Source organism: Lacerta agilis, chromosome Z, assembly GCF_009819535.1.
Source record: "Lacerta agilis isolate rLacAgi1 chromosome Z, rLacAgi1.pri, whole genome shotgun sequence".
Classification (NCBI taxonomy): Eukaryota; Metazoa; Chordata; class Lepidosauria; order Squamata; family Lacertidae; genus Lacerta; species Lacerta agilis.
The window spans coordinates 9,350,353-9,370,942 of record NC_046331.1 but is presented as its reverse complement, the minus strand read 5'-3'; the positions used below and the strand labels follow the sequence as shown (position 1 = coordinate 9,370,942).

The 20,590-nt window shown below is 40.5% G+C and overlaps 1 protein-coding gene across 8 annotated transcripts in view; it reads left to right on the top strand.

Annotated features, from left to right (window-relative positions):
- The window catches only part of RALGPS1 (Ral GEF with PH domain and SH3 binding motif 1), a 208,677-nt gene that overhangs the window by 120,248 nt on the left and 67,839 nt on the right, over positions 1–20,590 (top strand). The window lies entirely within an intron of this gene.

Genomic DNA, 20,590 nt, shown 5'->3' with positions numbered 1-20,590 from the left:
TGGATGTGTGTGCTTTCTCCCTCATCCCACCCCACCCCATGCATTCTCTCTCTCTCTCTCTCTCTCTCTCTCTCTCTCTCTCTCTCTCTCTCTCTGTTACACACACAACACACACACCAACTCTCTGTTTCTCCCTGCATACCCACATGCCCTTCATTTTGCTGGAAGTGCAACATAATTATCCTTCAAATTTGCCCAGCGGGCTGCTTTTAACTCCTGCCCCTAGGGAAGCAATAGTCTCAAAACTTGAGAGAGCCTGCTTATTGGTCTGGGCCCAGGGGATAAGATTTACCTGTTACAACTATGTACAAGTTGCTACACAATTTCCATAGAAAGAATTATTGCATTGCTTGCATGATAGACTATATGTGTTTTAGGTTCTTTTCCCATCCTTTTCCCAGGGTTTAGGAGAAATGGACAAGGAGCGATAAGAGTTCTACATTTTATAAAGGGGGGGGGGGGAATCAACCACTAAAGGGTTAGATGTGACAGTGCAATGAATTGTATTGGTATTATTAAATTACTACTACAACAACAGCTATGTATATCTTGCCTTTCCCGATACATATCTTTCCAAGATGGTTTACAAGTAACATACATTACGGAAATCGCAGTATTAATATTAAAATACAATACTTCACCAGGAGAGTTGGTGGTAGAAGGCCTTGTGTGTGAACTGAGTCCGAGGTGATCTTCACTGTCCACCGCATGTTTCCAGGAATATGTTAACATGCAGGATATTGGAGAACATATGTAAACACGAGTAGGGGGCTTTTAATGTAGTGAAGCAGCAGGTGAGAAAGGAGTGCTGAATATTTTTCAGCCTGTGCTTTTCTCTCTTAAATTTCTCCATACTTTTCTGTCACCCAGATATTTTGTTCCGGGTGAGGCCTATTAGCAATCTTGGGGCCCATATTGAAGAAAAATAACTTGGGTGGGGACAGGATTTATCATCTCTCTTCCATCCACTCTCTTCAGTCCCTCTTTATATAGTTTAGTGGCAAACCTTTGTTCTAGCACCTGGATCTGTTCCCATGTCTAAAAAACTCAGAGGGGTAGTTGGGTTAATCTGTTGTAGCAAATTGCTGCTGTAGTGAATAGTTACTGTGCTTATTCTGCATTTTAAACTTTAAGGTCACAGATTGCACCTTTTGCACTTACTTGCCGCTGGACCTCACTCCTTACAATTCCCCCTCTATTATTCTATAATAAATTTCTCAGTCAAGTTTGCATAAGACTTATTATTTCATCATGTCTAGGTGGACCCTAATTTATACCTGTGAAGAAGCCCCCCCCCCAATTCAATTTATTTGTAAAATTTCACTGTAGTCACCCAATGTAATTAGTTATATTCAAACAGGCATGATTTATTTTTAAAATATTGGGTCTAAACCTAAACCTATTTTTTTATTGTGCATTAGTTGTATTTTGCAGCAAAGAGGGCCTTTGAGATTACAGGGGTACCTCTGGTTACGAACTTAATTAATTCCGGAGGTACATTCTTAACCTGAAACCGTTCTTAACCTGAGATACCACTTTAGCTAATGGGGCCTCCTGCTGCCGCCACACAATTTCTGTTCTCATCCTGGGGCAAAGTTCTTAACCCAAGGTACTACTTCCGGGTTAGCGGAGTCTGTAACCTGAAGTGTTTGTAACCCGAGGTGTTTGTAACCCGAGGTACCACTGTAATGGCCTTGGCCCAGTATACCTGAAGGAGCGTCTCCACCCCAATCGTTCTGCCCGGACACTGAGGTCCATCTCTGAGGGCCTTCTGGCAGTTCCCTCACTGCGAGAAGTGAGGTTACAAGGAACCAAGCAGAGGGCCTTCTCGGTGGTGGCACCCGCCCTGTGGAATGCCCTACCATCAGATGTCAAAGAAATAAGCAACTACCTGACTTTTAGAAGACATATGAAGGCAGCACTGTATAGGGAAGTTTTAAATGTTTGATGTTTTATCGTGTTTTTAATATTCTGCTGGGAGCTGCCCAGAGTGGCTTATTTATTGCTATTCACTAAGCCAAACTAGGCACACATGCTGTTGGTTCATATACTTGGCTACTGGGATTTTTAGACCTCGGTAACAAAGTTGTGTTATTCATTGTGGGAACACGGGTAGCACTGTGGGCTCTTGGGCTTGCTGATCAGAAGGTCAGCAGTTCGAATCCTTGTGACGGGGTGAGCTCCCATTGCTCTGTCCCAGCTTCTGCCAACCTAGCAGTTTGAAAGCACACCAATGCAAGTAGATAAATAGGTACTGCTGCAGCAGGAAGATAAATAGCGTTTCTGTGTGCTCTGGCTTCTGTCACGGTGTTCTGTTGCGCCAGAAGCAGTTTAGTCATGCTAGCCACATGATTGGCGGTCTGCCTGCCGCCTCCCTCTCAGCTGCAGGGCAGCTAAGGGGGAGATGGCGGGCTGACACGAGCCCCACACGGCTCAAAAGGGGGGTGCAGTGCCTGCAGGCTCCTGAGCCACCACATCACTCCCAGGAGAGATGCATGGCTCAGGCATGCTTCAGGCCCCACGGTAAGTGGCGCCCCCTGGGTGAGTGGTGCCCAGTGCAGACCACCCCCAGCTACACTGTTGCACATGACCCAGATAGCTGCCTGTGGACAAACACTGGCTCCTCTGCCTGAAGTGAGATGAGTGCTACACCCCATAGTCGTCTTTCGCTGGACTTAACTGTCCAGGGGTCCTTTACCTATTCATTGTGACCCTATGTGAAGTCAGCTGGCTTTTAATGTACTTCGGATTGCATGTTAGTGGCTGCCTGCTTTGTCATGCAAATTCTGGGACCAATTTCAAACTGTTAACTGATTTCCACACCTCGCACACTGACATTAACCTTAGGCATGGAACTATGTTAGCAATGCTTCTAAGTGCACATTTGTCATACTGAAAAAATGTATAGTTCTGGAAAGTGTCTCCCTTATCTGTTTGTCTTTGAAAGGCACTTGGATGAGAATAAGGGGGAAAGATTTACTGAAGAAAGTACCAAACATTTTGAATCCATAGCTTGGTAGTTCATATCTACTTTCCTGGATGATCAGTGTTCATCTGTAGCAGCAATACTTTGATTTGTATTGCGGTGAATACAGTGAAAATTTGGGAGCTGTAGGACTTCTGTTTTGCTGCAGATCGCATGCAATAACCTCTCTGGATGATGGTCCCTTTGCCCACCTGACCCTCTTTTCAAACTCAGCGTTAATTTATTTCATACTTACACTTACTAGACACCTTATTTTTTTTAAAAAAATGTGTAGAATCATACAATACATTCTAAACATGACAATTATACAAAAAAAAATCAACAACAGGATAAAAGTGAGGATAAGACTGTCAATGGCTAATGACCACAATAGCTACCGTATGTTCTGCTTCCACTGTCAGAGGCAGCATGCATCTGAATACCAGTTGCTAAAAATTGCAAGTGGGCACCTCATAAACATCAGATTTGACCCCCGTGAGCATGGGATACCAGACTAATTGGGCCGATGGGATTGTCCAGCAGGGCTTTGGATAAAACCCTGCACAAAACTTCCAATTAGAAAGCAGAGATGGGGAGATGGTTTGAGATGTTTTTTCTTGTCTGTATATTTCCTTTCTGGAAAAACTCTTCTAGATCTCTCTCAGAATGGAAACCATATCGTTGGCATGAATATGTATGCTTCAGTCATATGTAAGTTACAGAATAATCTTAGATGCCATATAATCTTCGATCAGTTGGTAATTATTGTTATAGTTAAAATTCTTGACCCGTGTGTTTAATTGGCATGAGTTCTCACTCTAGGTATATTAAGCAGCAGGCTGGCTGGTGGTGACTAGAGGGCTTGAGAGGCATTATTTCCCCATTCTTAAACTCCATAGCTCTTAAGCGCCTCTCAGCTTGTGAACAAGGAGAATCTCAAAGTGTACCTAAGAAGAACTCCTGGCTGTATTCTGTTCAGGCATTTCTTTGTGGAAAAACAGTTCAAGGTAAAGGAACTGTACATTTTTCCAAAAAGAAAAGGATATTGGTGACCTTTCCAATGTTTATGATACTATCTGAGGAAATTTCATATTAGTAGAACTTGGCTGGACCCCAGTAATTGCTTGCTACCGATGGTAAGTGATTTTGCAGGGTTCATTTGATTGATCACTATTCATCTTTGAGAAATTACAATTCACTGACAATTTGTGAAATTGCAAAACCTGCCACCCCACAAATCTCATGCATTTGGGTTCATTTTGTTTATATCTGAAGTCTAGGCTACAAAGCACAAATAATCCTGACGGAGCCAATACATGGGCCTGTGGAGATTATATGTAGCCTTTCCAGATGAAATCTGTTAAGCCCCAGCATCGACTGCTTTTAAAAAGAAGAACCGGAAACCTGTGGCTTTCAGTTGTTTTTGGACTCCAGTTCCCTTCAGCCCCAGCCAGTTTGGTCATTGATACTAGTAGGGAAGAAGTGGGTGATAGGAGTTGTAGACTGACAACAATTGGAGGGCCATAGGTTCCTTATACCTGTGGTTTTATGAATTGTTTGTTGCTTTTGTAGCTTATTGAAATTTTTGGCTTGTCATTCAAATGATTATTCTGTGTGTGTGTGTGTGTGTGTGTGTGTGCGCGTGTGTGTATCATAGCTGTCAACCTTTCCCTTTTTTGCGGGAAATTCCCTTATTATAGCATTGGGAAACAGCAGGGAGGGTTGACAGCTATGGTGTGTGTGTGTGTGTGTGTGTGCGCGCGCGCGCGTGTGCGTGTGTGTGTGCGCGTGTGTGTGCGTGTATCATTCCCTCTAAAACAGGTGTGGTGGTCTCAGGCCATGGTGCATAATGCAGTCCTCTGGGCCTCTCTTTCTGGCCTCCAGGACTATCCCCAGACCAGACTGTTCACTGGTTCTGTTCTGACAGAACAGCAGCCCTCAGGTGCTGTTGCCTGGACAGAAGGTGTCCTTGAATTGTGGTGATGGGGCTTGCCTGGGTGGAGCGGGGTATGTGGAGATGTTTGTTTATAGAAAGCTCTGAATTCTTTGTGGCTGTAATGCAGCCTGTTATACAAAGTTGTATCCATTACTCTGCCCACTGAGTCATGCCCACCACTATCATGCAGCTCTGGAAGGTTTCCCAGCCTTGCTGCAAAAAAATACAGGGTGATTCATAATGAAGCATAAAGTTTAAACACACTATTAAAAAGAAGAATGTAATATATCTTATGTTACCTGCAACAGAATTGTAGGGGAATGTTTAAAGTTTTTTTTAGAAACGGTCACAGATGTTCTGTGTGTGCACCCTTTTTCACACGGCACACATTGAACCGGTAATTCACTTCTACCCAAACGCAACTCATCCTACGTGTTGGTTTTCCCAGGCTTCGTTGAATGGCGGTGCAAACGCTATCGGCGACTTCTTCCGATATACACAGTCGTCCAAGACTTCTAAGTTTGCACAAACAGCCTGTAGTTTCAAAAAAAAAAAAATGCCAATCGTAGATACATTTCTGATTGGAAGGTTTTTTTTTCCAAATCGTAATCTAAACTGCACAACTGTTACAGATTCCGTTTTGCTCAATTCAAGAACACAAAACGCCTTCTCCGTTGCAGATGCAGCCATTTTCCTTGACTTGTCACATGACACGTGCGCTATCGCCTACGTCATTTCCCTCAGTAGCGCAACACAAACTTTATGAGTACATCTACCTCACAGTTTGCAGTTGTGGTCCATGTCATCGCCTGTTAGTGTCTTACAGCATCTGGAAACTATACTCCATTATGAATCATCCTGTACTTACGGTGTTTCTCTAGTGTTCACAAATTACATTTGTAGTTCAGTAAAGAAGTTTAAAAAATTAAAGTCATTTGTTAGAAGGAAACTACTGGTTTGTAATATATGAATGCAGTGAACTCATGGCTAGCTACTATATGGCAGGAGTAGCCAACCTGGTGCTACAGTTGTTATCCCACTGGCCATTCTGGCTGATGCTAATGAAAGTCAGGGTCTACAACATCTGGAAGGCACCTTGTTGGGCTGGCCAGTTTGTGTTGATAACTACAAACTGAATCTTTGTGTGAAAGCCTTGCCTTATTTGTGCAGGACCTTGAATGTCAACTGTTTGGATGCCAGTCAGACCATTGAAATGCCAAGTTAACCTTACCTAACCATGCTGTGACCCCTTGTTAATTGAAGCTGTTTGGTGATGGTTTTGTTGAATTAAACATCTATCCAAGATTAATCCAGTATTGGTTAAAGACAAAACAACAACCCAGACTGCTCCTTTAAATTGGCCCCAACAACCACAAGGAAAAATATGTCATTGTTAAAGTCTGACAAAATCAATATTAACAAATGGTTGACCCTAGAGTGTCAGTGTTCAGGGCAAACTACATTAATATAATTCCAGTTACAGGTAGGTAGCTGTGTTGGTCTGCCGTAGTCAAAACAAAATAAAAAATAAAAAAATTCCTTCCAGTAGCACCTTAGAGACCAACTACCGGCAAGTTTGTTCTTGCTATGAGCTTTCGTGTGCATGCACACTTGCATTTACACGAAAGCTCATACCAAGAACAAACTTAGTTGGTCTCTAAGGTGCTACTGGAAGGAATTTATTTTTATTTTTATTTTGTTTTCATTAATGTAGGAGTAGCCTGGAAGGTTCCAGCTGGCTTTACTAGCAGGACCAAATTCTTGGGACAGCTATATAATAGATGTAGCATATCTCATAAATGGAAAACTAAACGCCAATAAAAATAACAACTATGCTTTCATGCAGCCTTTAATTCCCTTTCTCAAACCATTGTTTTCAGCACTTCCTGTTGATGAACAAGAACCATTATTGCTTAGACTCCAAAAGGTTCAAAGCTTAATTTACTTGCCTCTGGGCTCAGGGAACAAGTGATTCATCAAGCATGTGATAAGTCTGAGACTGGGATTGTCTGTAGGGTAGAATTTCTCAAGTGGATAAGCATGACTGAGATTGTGTTCTCTTCACAGCATCCTGATACAAATTTCCATTCAGAAAACACAAATTTGTAAACCATTTGTAAGAAGATGCTGTGCTATATGCATAACATTATCACATGGTATAGATCACATGAATCTATGTTACAATATTTTTGCTTGATCTATTTCTTTCAATTTCCTTATTGTTCAAGTTGCTTCTTCAAGGGAGAATTCTAAGCACAAAAGAAATTTTGCAATACTGTTCTGTTTACTGCACTTCAAAAGTAATGAATCTGCAGTTATTACTAGCTGAAGTTAAGGTTTTATGTCTCCTTTAATAATGATAGTTGGCTAGTAGAACGAACTAAATGCTTCTCATGGAGACAAAACCAAGAGGAACTGGGTTTTCATTTTTATAGCAGCTGACAAATGTGACTTTGCATTTTCCTGTTTATATGAGATATGCAGATTACACTATGATATAGTTCACCCAAACAAATGAGACTGAAATAAGCCAATGTTCAATTACAATGACTTGGACCCCAAATATCTGCAAGAGTGCATTCTCTCCTTTTACAGTCAGCAGAAAACTCTTCTTATAGGCCGTCTCCTTTGGAACTAAGAGGTGATGGCTTGCAAGAGAGCCTTCTCCATAATGACCCCAAACCTAGAATTCACTCCCATTCACCTGTGTCAGGGGCCAACTTTTTATAACCTTAGGTGGTCACCGATTCTTCCTGGCATTTGCCTTTTGGGTTTAACCTCATATCCCTCTATATACTGAAAGCTGTCAGCAAGTTGTTAAGGCCCGAACAGAAGAGTGACAGGAGCACCACATCATCAGCAGACAGCAGACAATATATCTTTTTATTCTTAATTGTTGGGGCAGGAGATTGTACCTGTGTTAAGTATGGCATCATGTCCTTCATATAAAAGTTAAAGGGGGGCAGTATGCAGCCTTGTTTCACACATTTTGATGTCTTGAATGCCTCCAACAGGCATCCCCTTACACCCACTCTAACTCCGGTTTCAGGGCCGCAATATAGTTCACGGATTAATAATAATAGTGTAAGGTCTATATTAACATTTGAGAGTTTCTCCCACAGTTCTTTGAAGTTTAGCCTTGGTGAGAATTTACCACTAGCACTTGAAACCTAAAATGGCCTATATTCCCATACTTACCAGGTAAATAACAAAAATATGTTTTCACATTCCCATGAATTACCATTACATTATGTATTTAGCGGGAAAGTGTGCCTTATTGGGAAGGACTGGATATCCCCTGGTACACTATTAACTAAAATCATATAATGAGAACAACCCATAGCCTAATCATTTATGTCAGTGGTTTTGTTTGTACTGTAATGCAAATTTGCCTGGAAGAGTGAAGCAGTGAACTTTTAACAGGAAAAAAGTATTGCATGCAGATAACAGTGTTGACTGAAGCATGTTCTGCTGACGAGCTGCTTCATGAACTACTGTATTTAGAGGAAAACCACAAAACAGCTCTTTCAGGGGAAGCTCCTTTCCTCTGTGAACTATTTGAAAGTCAAACCATTGTTCGTAAACTGAACTAGACCTTATTTCTTTTGCAATGATTAGTGTATGTGACATACTACCTCAGTGCTTGCTTTTCCCATTGTATTTGCCAGAACTGATCCAGAACTCCTTAGGCTTCATTTGGAAAAGGTCTTGTGTGTTCAGCCTGAAGATGGGAGTGAGGGAAAGATGAATGCCTAGGTTGTATAAACATTCACTTTGATGCACAAAAAGACGAAAGATGAAATGGTAAAGGCATCCATGACTCATTGGGAAATCAATACAGGCCAAAACATAGAAATGAAGGCTTAGGAGAAACTATGGAAGACAACAATGAACTTCTTGGCTTGTTATACTATAAAGGAAAATATGAAGAAACCCATGATGTATAGGTGGTACCTAACCCCAAGCAAGATTGTAAAGATGTACAAAAAAGGATCCAAAATGTGCTGGGAATGTCAAGAGACAGAGGCGACTTTCATGCACATGTAGTGGTTATGTAAGCAGGCCAAAGAATTTTGGGAGATTATTTATGTAGAACTAAAATAGATGTTTAGGTGTACATTTCCCCCAAAAAAGATGCCTTCTTACTAGGTATAATAAACAGTGACACCCCCAAGAAGATACTCTGTCTCTTCCTATACATGACTACAGCAGCTAGATTAGTGTATGCACAGAAACCAAGCTCACGTATTAATGCATGTGAACAATTGTTTAGCAGGGGAAAGCTCAAATATTGTGGAATGCATTTGTCTTAACCAGAAAACTTATTTTAAGTAGAGACCCTATCATTTAAGTCTATTGTTTTAATGTTTGCTTTATACTCTACCATTCAGTTCATTGAAGGGTCGATCCACACATTCGTTTGTCCCATGTTTTCTAGGTTTTTTTGTGTCTATTATCACCTTTCCAAGAAGTTGGGGGCGGGGGTTTGTCCCACTGCTTTCCCCAGGAAAACTCACCATTTACTGCTAAATTGGAACAGATGTTAATCCATGGAAAGCCAAAAGAAAAATTTGTCCCTCTTCTGAACTAAAATAGTTCCTGAAGTGAATTTTGCATGCTTTCCCAATAATTGTGTTGGAGGTGATCTGCTCCTACCTCATTTCTCCGCCCCCTACCCCTGCAGGATAATTTTTTCCAGTTGTCTCTCCAGCATTGAGCTGTATACTTTTGGTTTTCTCTGTATGCTTAATTTTTATATTTATTTTTCTTTCCCCTGTTTAGCACTCATATAAAAATTGTGATCAAACAGTATATGTGCTACCAAAAAAAGAGAAATGTGTGTGTGTGTGTGTGTTCCCGCTCAGTTGGTTGTGATGACTCCAATAGTAGATTTATTTTCTGTCTTTAATAATACGTATTGGAAGGGTCCTGGTTCCTTTTGTATATGTCAAATGATTGTCCGATTATCCAGTGTTCTGATTCTCTGGTTTTCTGATCCTTTGACTCTCTACCACAGATGGTTAGAGCTGAAGGTGGAGGCAACATTAAAAGTGGACTATTGATTATAGGAAGAATGAATGGGGAAATAGGTTGGTTTCAGTGACTTTCCCCAAGTTAAATATGAGGCAAAAATCACCAGTTTTCAGGGTGCTCGTTCAGATGCAGGTCAGCATTCAAGACACGGAGACAAGCAGAAAAGTTAGCTCTTTATTCAAGAAAACATACAGCACAGAGAGTCTTCTGGACAGGACTGGCACCTATAACACAGTTGCTAGGACTGAAGGTCTCCACCATCTACTTCCCTCTATGTCTCCTCCTCAGCCAGACATTTCCCAAGCAGGCTTAAATTACGCTGGTGTGGAATCTGTGCTCTTTCTTCTAGTATAGCCCTACATGTCCTTGGAGACAAGTGGGGAGGGGAGCCTAGTACAGTAGGAGCTTGAAGCTCCTGTGATGCTTCTGCAGCTTCTGTCCCCTCCTCCTCTGCTTCATCTGCTGAGTCTGAACTGCTTTCTGCATCTGGCTGCTCTTGCTCACAAAAGACTGTTGTCTCTTCAGCCTCCAACCAATCCTCCCTGCCTCTTTGCCCTCTGACCAGTCTTCAGTGTCCTGCCACCACTCTCAGGGCTCTGAGTCTTCCTCTGAGGTTTCCCTAGGGGTTTCCCCGGCTGGTGCCTCTCACCACTCCTCTTCATCCATCCAGTCCCTGATACCAGTGGGAATGTCCAGCTCCAGACAAAATTGAAAACAGGGCAAAGAGGTATGGACTTGCAGGAAAGTGTGGCTGGGCCCAAATGTTTGTGGAAGTACATCACTAAACCATAAACTGAAATATACATTATTCCAAACTGTATAAATATTTACAAAATCCTTGCATACACATATCAATGAATCTTTCTGGTTAAGAATGTTACTAGTCATACCTTCAGAAGTTTTTGATTTTTCACAGCAGCACAGCTGCTGTGAAATCTGCATTCTGTATTATTTGGATATTGTTGTGTTAAAAGGCTTTTCTATAACCCTGTTGATTTCCATGACATTTTCTTGGTAAAATCTGTGTGTTTTAACATGTCAAACATTAGTCATTATTTTGAAGCAAAACACTTGCTTCAGGGAATTGAATTTTAAACCATAATATATACCTGTTCCTCTTGTCTGCTTCAAATCTACTTTATGCTATATATTTTAAAATGGAATGTTAAATGTTGGACAATTTGGAAATAGCACTTAAATGAGATATCGTAAACTTTTTTCTGATTGCTATCTTAACATGTGAATAGACTTCTTGGAGCAGTTATAACTTGCAAAAGAATCATCTGGATCCTATTTCTCAAAAACAAGTAATGCAAACAAATATAATTTCTTTTTTTGATAGAGTTACAAGCCTGGTGGATCAGGAGAATGCTGGGGACATGGTGTATCTTGATTTCAGTAAGGCTTTTGACAAAACTCCCCTATGATATTCTTGCAGAGAAGCTGGTAAAATATGGGCTGGATGAGGTTGACTGACCAAACTCAAAGAGTGTTCACTAATAGTTCCTCATCATCCTAGAAAAAAGTGACAGGTGGGGTGAAAATATAGCAATGTGTGGTGTGTGGGTGTGGGTGTGTGGGTGTGTAAAACAGAATAAATTTGATTGAGCTAAAGCTTAGTAAAAGTGGGGAGAAATTTGACATCTACCTAATCTCACATGCAGATATGGGAGTGTGCACCCTTTGAAGTGTATGTTACACTTTGTTATAGGTAAAGGTAAAGAGACCCCTGACCGTTAAGTCTAGTCGCAGACGACTGGGGTTGCGGCACTCATCTCGCTTTACTGGCTGAGGGAGCCGGCATTTGTCCGCAGACAGCTTCCGGGTCATGTGGCCAGCATGACTAAGCCGCTTCTGGCGAACCAGAGCAGCGCACAGAACCTTTGTTATAGGTAGTTCTAAATGCTGCTTCACAAACTTCTGGTATCTTAATAGTTTTGTTTATTTTTAAAGCAATACAATTTGTAATTTCATTTTGGAAGATTCCACTGACTGGTGTAGTTTCCCCTCATGTACAAAATGTCTGTCTAACTCAGAGCTTTCCAAACTTTTCACCTTGGTGACACACTTTCTAGACATGTGTCATTTCGTGACATGGTAATTCAGTTTTACTAACAAACCGCAGGTAAAACTAACCCCTTTCCAGCCCTGTGATGAATGCAGGGAGTGTTTCGTGACACACCTACACACTGCAGCCACCATGCTAAAGTGCCGCAACACACAGTTTGGAAAGCTCTGGTCTAACTGATTGCCTTCTTTCCTTGAAAGACATGAGTTGGCTAGAAGGATTGAAGTTAATGAAAAGTTGTCAAGTTTTAAATTATTCCTATAGATTAGTTTTTCACTCCAAATTCACTGACTGTAAGTGGTTGGGAGGGAAAGCCATAAATGAATGATTATTTATTTTGAAGTTAACGAAAGGAACTCCAATGGAAGCTGCAAAGTTAGCTTTCTAAAAATAGATAATTCTCTTATCTCTCCCTTATATGGTTTCTCTAATGACTACTTGTCTGACCTTCCAAAAGCATCTTCTGATCTCATATCCAAAAGATCTCAACAGCTGAAGTAATTCTATGTATTTATTTAAAATCATGAGCTGAAATGTAAAGACCTCATCTCATAAAACATTTACTTTTAGCCCTGTAATTTTCCATCCTTGCATTGGATTTCTAATTCAGTAGTGGCCCGAGGCTTCAAAAAGTAACCCTCACTGGGAAAGAGCTGAATGAAGAGTCAGGGCCACAGATATGCCTTTTTAAAAGCTGAGTTGATATTGCTTTAATTGTTGTGGCACCTCCACAGAACCCTTTAACTGTATTCTAACTGTAGCTCCCTTAGAACTATATAACTCCTGTGGCTTTCTATAGGGATGCTGTGACAGGTGAACCAATCTTAAATTCATAGGTTAGATGAAAAAAAATACTCTGAATTTGTTCCAGGAATGATGGATTTTTTGATTTTCAAAAAGATGAAATGAAACTCTTGTAGAAGATATCCCAGTGTAAGGTTCCTTCATAAGCCTTTAAACTTGGGACAAGTTAAAGTATTGCTGCAATGCAGCTTCCTCATAGAGCGTATTTGGTATATCTGGTATTTTTATGCCATGCTAGAACCTGGCCTAGTGTCCTGCAACCAATATATCACAGAGCAGTTGAAATAGGTGCATCTTTGTTGGTTGTCCCAGGCAAGTGTTCAGCAAATCCCCTGGAAGTCAACAGATTGCCCAGTGATCAACAATTCTTAGTTGCAATGGAGAAAATAACTTACAGCAAAAGCTTTAATTTTAAGCAGATCTCTTTTTGATTTAAATACTTAATGAACAGGAGATACAGTTTTATGCTAAACAATATGCTCTGGATTCTTATAAGCATTTAAAATTATTTTAAATATTATCCTTTAAAAAATTCCTGTAGGTTTTTGGAATTGGTCATCTTATTACATATTCACATGTGTAGTGCTTCTCTTGACCAGTACTGTCTTCTAGCCAGATGGCCCTTGATTAAAGCAAGGAATCTGGTCATAATTTCTTCTTTGCACTTTCCTCTGACTGATCCCATTCATTTGACCACCGGGGTGGCATTTTGTATTAGATGTAACAATTTTATTGGCTTGGCAAAAATCCACCCTCAGTTTACCATTAATATACCACAAGCCCTACCAAGACTAACCAGTCTGTTGATTCATCTCAGCAGAAAAAGTTTTCCTGCCCCTTCATTCACGGAAAGCTTCATCCAAATTTCTGCAAACCAAAAAACCCACAGACTTTTTGGCTTCCCCTTCTGACTCTGAGCTAACCTTTTGAAAATGGTGCCTCTGGTTTTGCAGTCTGCTGACGCAGTGCTTTGTGGGTTTTACCAGTCAATGGTAAATTGATAAGTTGCTCTTTCTTGGTGTTCTGTGTTTGATTTAGTACACTGCAACATTGCAAACTGATGTGGAAAAGGTTGTAATGAATAAAGTCTATTAGAGCCAAAGCATTTTTTGGTCCTTTCTGTTTTTTCTATTAACGCACTGTAATTACTTCTCTCTTGGAAGGGGGGGTATGTTCATGCTGTGCCCTATTGCTTAAGTGTGCCAATTACAGTGTGCCTGTTACAAGAGTCAAAGAAGCACATTGCTAGTAGCAGTGCTGCTTTTCAGATAGTAACAAAAGGTGGTTTTGTATAGTTTTGTTACCACTATGCTAGAGCCGTCCTGGCAGTTTTGTGTTATAAATATACCTCCAGACTGTCAATATCTTTCAGGAGGGATTCAGGCACATAAAGTTGGATTGGCACTATTGCACCTTTATATGCTTGGAGGCCATCCAGCTTATACTGCACAAATTAAATGACAAACCTCTCATACTTGCTTACTGGGGTCTGAGAAGGGCTCATGAGATCTTGCAAAGGCCCGAAGAGCCACACAGACCACACCTTTGAGGAGACTCCCTATAACCACTGATCAGATGATCATTGGTTACAAGGAGACCCTTTCTTAAACTCCTCTGCAGAAAAAGCAGCTTGTCTTCAAAGTGTTTCCTCCAGTGCTTTAAATAAAACAACTTCCTCTTGAAAGAAAATGCATAATATTTAAATTGCAACAATTTTTTCCTTTCAACAGAAAGCAGTTTTCATTTCTTTTATTTCTATTTGCATTCAAAGCACTGGAAGAAAAACTCCACCTTTGGTCTCATGTTGCTCCTTATGCCTGGAGATGCCTCCCATAAGCCTTTGTCATGCCACTTCTTCCCTCCTCAAATGCTTCTTCAAATCCCAACTTTTTCCTGAAGCCGCAAGCTCCTAGTCCCTACCTTGAAATGAAGCCTAAAGTGTTCTTTCCCTTCCTATCCTCGCTTCCCTTTCCTCCCTTCCCTACGTTAAACGTAAGACTGTAAGTTGCTTTTAATACTCTGCAAAGTATCATGTACATTGATGACACTACAGAAATAATAATAATAATAATAATAATAATAATAATAATAATAATAATAATAATATATTTAGCTATACATGTATGTAAATAAGAACATTAGAATAGGTAGACCATATGTTTCAGAAGACAATGTTGTGCCATTGAATCTGAATCTCCCATATTTCTATAGTTGCTTCTGTGAGCTAACAGGAAAGTGGTTTACGGTACCTCTGAGGATGTTCCAGGGCATTGTGTCATCATATAGCCACCTTTACACACATGTGATTAAGAGGAATGGCATGTGACTCTGGCTTCTTTCATTTTACAAAATAAGACCTGAAAGTACAGGGAACATTTATAAAGGGACTGTTTAGTTACATAAATCACATTACACAGAAACAGTGATTTGAGTCATGTATGTACTTGTTTAAAACTACTACTTCTGCTGTCCTTTTTCTGGTGTTTGTTTTTTGTTGATGGTTGTTATGGTAATATTATGAATTCTTTTTTAATTGATATCCCTGGGACTTGGTTTCATGACCTAGGGGACAAACAGTTACTATGGGAGATGTCTGAATGAGGCAGTCATTGGCAGAGGATGCTATGGGGGGCATAACTGGCGCTTGGAGGCAGGCAAATAAATGCAACGCCACCCTGAAGATGTTCAGGAGTTTGTATCAGTTACACCTCAAGTAATTGCTGCTGCTTAATGCAATGGTGGTGGAAAATATACTATCATGTTTTCAAGTGTTCTTACCCATCCTTCATCATAAAAGTCCCAGGGTGGGTTACAATAAAACAAAACAAAACACTAAAAACAGCTAAAATCAGAAGAATGCCCCCCATGTAGATATCACAAGAGTTAAAGAGCAGGATAAAAGGTGCACATTCAATTTAGGGGCTTCCACAGAGAATGCCCTCTCTCATGTTACTACCCACCATAATTTCCAAGGATGGTGGAACTAGCAAGAGAGCCCCCTCTCCCAACCTCAACCCAAGGGGGTTTGTAGGGGAGGAGGCAGTCTTTCAGGTATCTGTTTAGGGCTTTAAATGCTAATATTAATGTGAGCATCTTGAATTTGCCTGCAAGTGAACCGGCAACCTGTGCAGCTGTTTTAAAACAGGGATTATAGGAATTCCACATGGAATCCTGGCCAGTACTGGCCTCTGTATTTTGGACCAGTTGAAGTTTTTGAGTCATCCTCGGGGGCAGCCCCATGTAAAGCACACTGCAATAACCCAGCCTGGAAGTTACCAGTAGAGTGGCCAAGTCATCTCTGTCCAAAAGTGACTGCAGCTGGCAACAGATAATGTCACCATGGACAGCAATTTATCGTAATGCAGAATTTGAAAAGAAAGAACTACTGGACAATGTGCAGTTTTGGATATTGAAATCAAAAAATGTATTAAAAGTCAGTAAATCAAATGTGATATGAGTGAAGCCAGATGTCATTTCTTTAGTATCTTCAGATAAAGCAGTTGTTAAACCATTCACTGGCACTCACAGACCCCTAACAGAGTGTACTATGTTTGGAAAGTTATTGTCAGGTGACCAAACATGAGGAGTATTATGTATGATATATAACATTATCTCTAATTTGGAAATAGTAAAAAAAGCCAAAACTCCCCAAAATGGGAGACAGACCTATTGAGGGAAATTCCTGAAAATGTATTGAAGCAGGCTTAAAGATTATATGTGGAGTCAAGTTTTTTGACAGCTTCATAAATTTGTAGTTTCCTTGGTAGCTATAATCTGTCCCAAATAATAACTGATCCAGCATATGTGGGAGTCATATTAGATTCTGCCTGTTGCCACTGTCTGCAAGTGCAGAACAATAGGGAGATACTGAGAAGGCACTGTTGTTAAGGTTGGTCCATTGCCTTCTGAGTGTGTCAGTCCATCAGGTCCAGGCCTCCGTGTTCAACAGAGGCCAATCAGATGCCTGCAGGAAGATCACAAACAGGATGTAATAGAAGCACTTATCCCCTGATTACTTTGCCTCCACTTGTGAACATGGAGGTACTTTGTTTCGGTGTCATGTCTAACAGCCGTTGAGAGACTTATTCTCCATTAATTTGTCTAACCTGTTTTTACTGTGCTGCACTATGCATGTTTACTCAGAAGTTCCATTGTGTCCAGTGGTGCTTACTCTAGGCAAGTGCATATAGGGTTATGTAAAAGGAATGGTGAATTCTACATGTCAGTATTTGTGCTGCTTGAAAAAATACTCTTTTGTCACTATGTTTCAGCTCTGTATCACCACTTTCAGGTTAACAGGAGTACAGTACCTTTGTTCTAAATTCAGAACTTAAAGCAATGGGGCAGTTCAGACCCTCCTGATGTTTACTCTTTGCTCATAACGGTAAACACAAAATTGGGGGGGGGGTCATCACATTGTGGCATTAAGTTGAAGCTAATATTCTGGAACATTGTTATCCTGTAATAAAGGTATTGAAGGGTGACACCTTTTAGGCAATGGGGTGAATCTTGTGGAAACAGGACTGTGCTGCTTTCATCCTTTCTTTCAAAAAAGAAGCTCACATATCTGCAGCTGCTATTTGAGCATTTTAAAGCCAGCTGGTCTGCTTCTCAACTCTATTAATCAATGGGCATGTTTCCAGTGACATGGCGTGATGCGATCTGGATCCTCAACAGGATACTTTTCCTGATCCCTACAGCCTACAGATCATTGACTCTTCTGTGATGAGGGATGTAGGGCATCGCCAGAGTCAGTAAATTTCTTTTCTTTCTCAGGCATCTCAAACTTATTTAAGTATGAGGAGGAAGAACGGCAAGTAAGTGTCCTGATGTACCCTTCCTGCTGAGAGTTGCATTTCCCACAAATTCCCTTGTTATTCAATTTAGCAGCCTCAGACTCCCTTCTGCCAAGTTACCTCCTCCTCATGTATGCTATACCTATCTGTTGATTAATTGAATTGCAGGGTGTCAGAACATGGCGCTTCCTTCCCCCAGGTGATTATTTGCCTGAGTTCATGATACACTAATGAATGCTGCTATACTGCCCACATATTCTAAGAGTCTGGCTTAAATAACAATGGAAAAGTGTTTGTGTAGATGGAAAATATTTTTTGCCTATGGAAGCAGCTGCCCATGAGCTCACTCTCTGGAAAGCATCCTGATAGCTTCTCATCTTATGGAGCCTCCCCCCACCCCTGTCCTCTTCTCCGCACAGTAGCACTTTTCGGAGCCAGGAGTTTAGAAAACTAACCCTTGGAGTGCTTTCTTTGGCATCCTTGGATCTGCCTGTTGCAAAAGAGACGTTTCAGGCAATCCTGTCCTTTCTAGGGAATGCACAACTGTTAGGAAATGTACTTTATTTCAGGACATTCTCTTTCCACAAAGTAAGTATCCTTAGCTCCACAAATCCCCTTGGAACAGGAATTCTAGCTGGAAGAATTGGAAGAAAGATAGCCTTCTTGTACAAAGACCATCAGTTCTCTATAAAGCACTTAATGTACTCCATAAAGTATGTTAATCAGAGTAGACTCACTGAAAGTAATGGACCTAAATTAGTCGTGTCCATTAATTTCAGTGTGTCTACTCTGAATAGGACTAACAGTGGACTCAGCCCTAAGTCTGTAAATAAAACGTGGCTACAAGTAAGACAATATGGCTACAAGTAAGACAATATGGAGTTCACAATAAGAAGTTGGTTGTCAAGAGTACAAATGCAAGAACAGCCATATCAACCCCATAACAGTCATGCGATAGAAGTTATGCTGCAAGCACAACTTGAACACCCAGTAAACCTCATGACCAGGCAGGGGTTTGAGCCTGGGTTTCCCACATCAGAGCTTGCACACAGTAAAGGCACCCCAGCTTTTAAACTTCTTGGTAGCAGTAAATATATTATTCGTAATATCCTTATCAGGAGATGTTGCATGGCATACTTTGAATCTAGAATGGGGCAGTGGTTCCTTTGACCATTAGTTGTTCATCATTGCACTAGATATCTGATGGGAAGAAGCAGGGCCTGCACCGCTTGTAACTTGTTGAATGCAGGCTACCACCTGTGTGTTGTGGTCTTAAAGGTGCTTCACAAACACACCTGCTTCTACAGTCTCATGAAGATGAAGGAAACAAGAAAGTTATGCTTGAGATAGATATTTTTATTATTGAAAGTTTTAAAAGCAGTTCTTAACATTATGTATTAATGTTGTAACCTGCCCTGGGACCTTAGGGTAAAGGGTGGGTAATTATTATTATTATCATTATCATCATTAATTGGATAACTATAGAATCACACTATTCTTCACCCTATTCTTTTTACATATGAACGGGGGGTGGGGTGGGGCAGTTTGATTTAGATTAGTGTTCTATATTTTCCATCTCATTCCAATGTAGCTTCAGCTGCTTATTTATTATCTTGTGATTTTATTTTGACAGATAATATGTACCTCTTTGTTAATTTTTTCTTGGGACAGACATATGTTAATTTTACAGTTACTTCACTTGCTGTGTATCTAGCTGAGTTTTTATATTAATGTATTTTCATTATGTATAGTTTGATACTTCCCCCATCGTTTAACCTACAGTATAACACCTCTAGATTTTGCTGTTATACCACCACATACACTTTTATCTAGCCAGAAGAAAAAGCAGAAACAGAATATCAGAAATGAAAAGAAACACTAGAGGAAACATTTGCTTTTTTTTTTTTTTTGAAAGTACAAATTATTTCCATGCTTTTGGGCAACAGTTTGGGAATAAGATTTTCTTCTCTATCCATAGTCACTTGCTGTTGTGTCCCCTTGGTTCATTACAGACTTTTATTTGTAAAGAAATGGTTGTCCCAGCTAGGAATTCAGCTAAATTTTGCTCTGGGTCAGCAAGGCAACAATTACAAAAAGTATGACCTGTTAGTGCATGGTTTCACGGGTCTTTGTTGTTGTTGCTTTCCAACCACACATAATTTAAAGCTTTTGGAAATTGAGCTTACCATCTCAGACTTCTTTAGGTAGGTGTTCCCAGGTCTGAATGCCAACGTGAAAGACTACCGACACAAGATATTGCCACTGCAACATTTCCTGCTGGCTATACCAGTACTTCCTTTCACACCGGAGTTACAGGTGTGGGGGGTAGATGTTTTTATTTCCATGACAGCTTTAGTGCAGCTCTAGAAACCATATGAAGCATCTGCCTGCTTAGATCAGCTGCAGTCTCACCCTCATGGGAGTATTTAAGGTGCTCTGAAATCCTTAATACATTCTTTTTCTACCCAGTGTTCCAAAGTTACCAATTTTAGCCTAGTTACAGGTAGGTAGTCATGTTGGTCTGCCATAGTCAAAACAAAATATAAAATAAAAAAATCCTTCCAGTAGCACCTTAGAGACCAACTAAGTTTGTTCTTGGTATGAGCTTTCGTGTGCATGCACACTTCTTCAGATAATTTTAGCCTGCCTATGCTGGTCACACTTAATTGTAGTGAATATTCAAAAACTTCCACCATATCCAATCCCACCACCATCATTCTGCTCTCTTTTTCCTACCCTTTTGTCAAGTTTCAGTGTCCCCAAATACTCCCCCCTCCCAAAGGAACCAAGAATGGGTGTAGAACTCATAAATTTATTGTAATATGTAGCTTAGTTTTTATTTGCCAGGAATAAAACAGAGCAAATGAAATAATTTTTATTCTTAAAGACTGACATAATTGCTTCGTATCGTATCTTAGAATTGTTTTAGGTAAAGGTAAAGGGACACCTGACCATCAGGTCCAGTCGTGTCCGACTCTGGGGTTGCG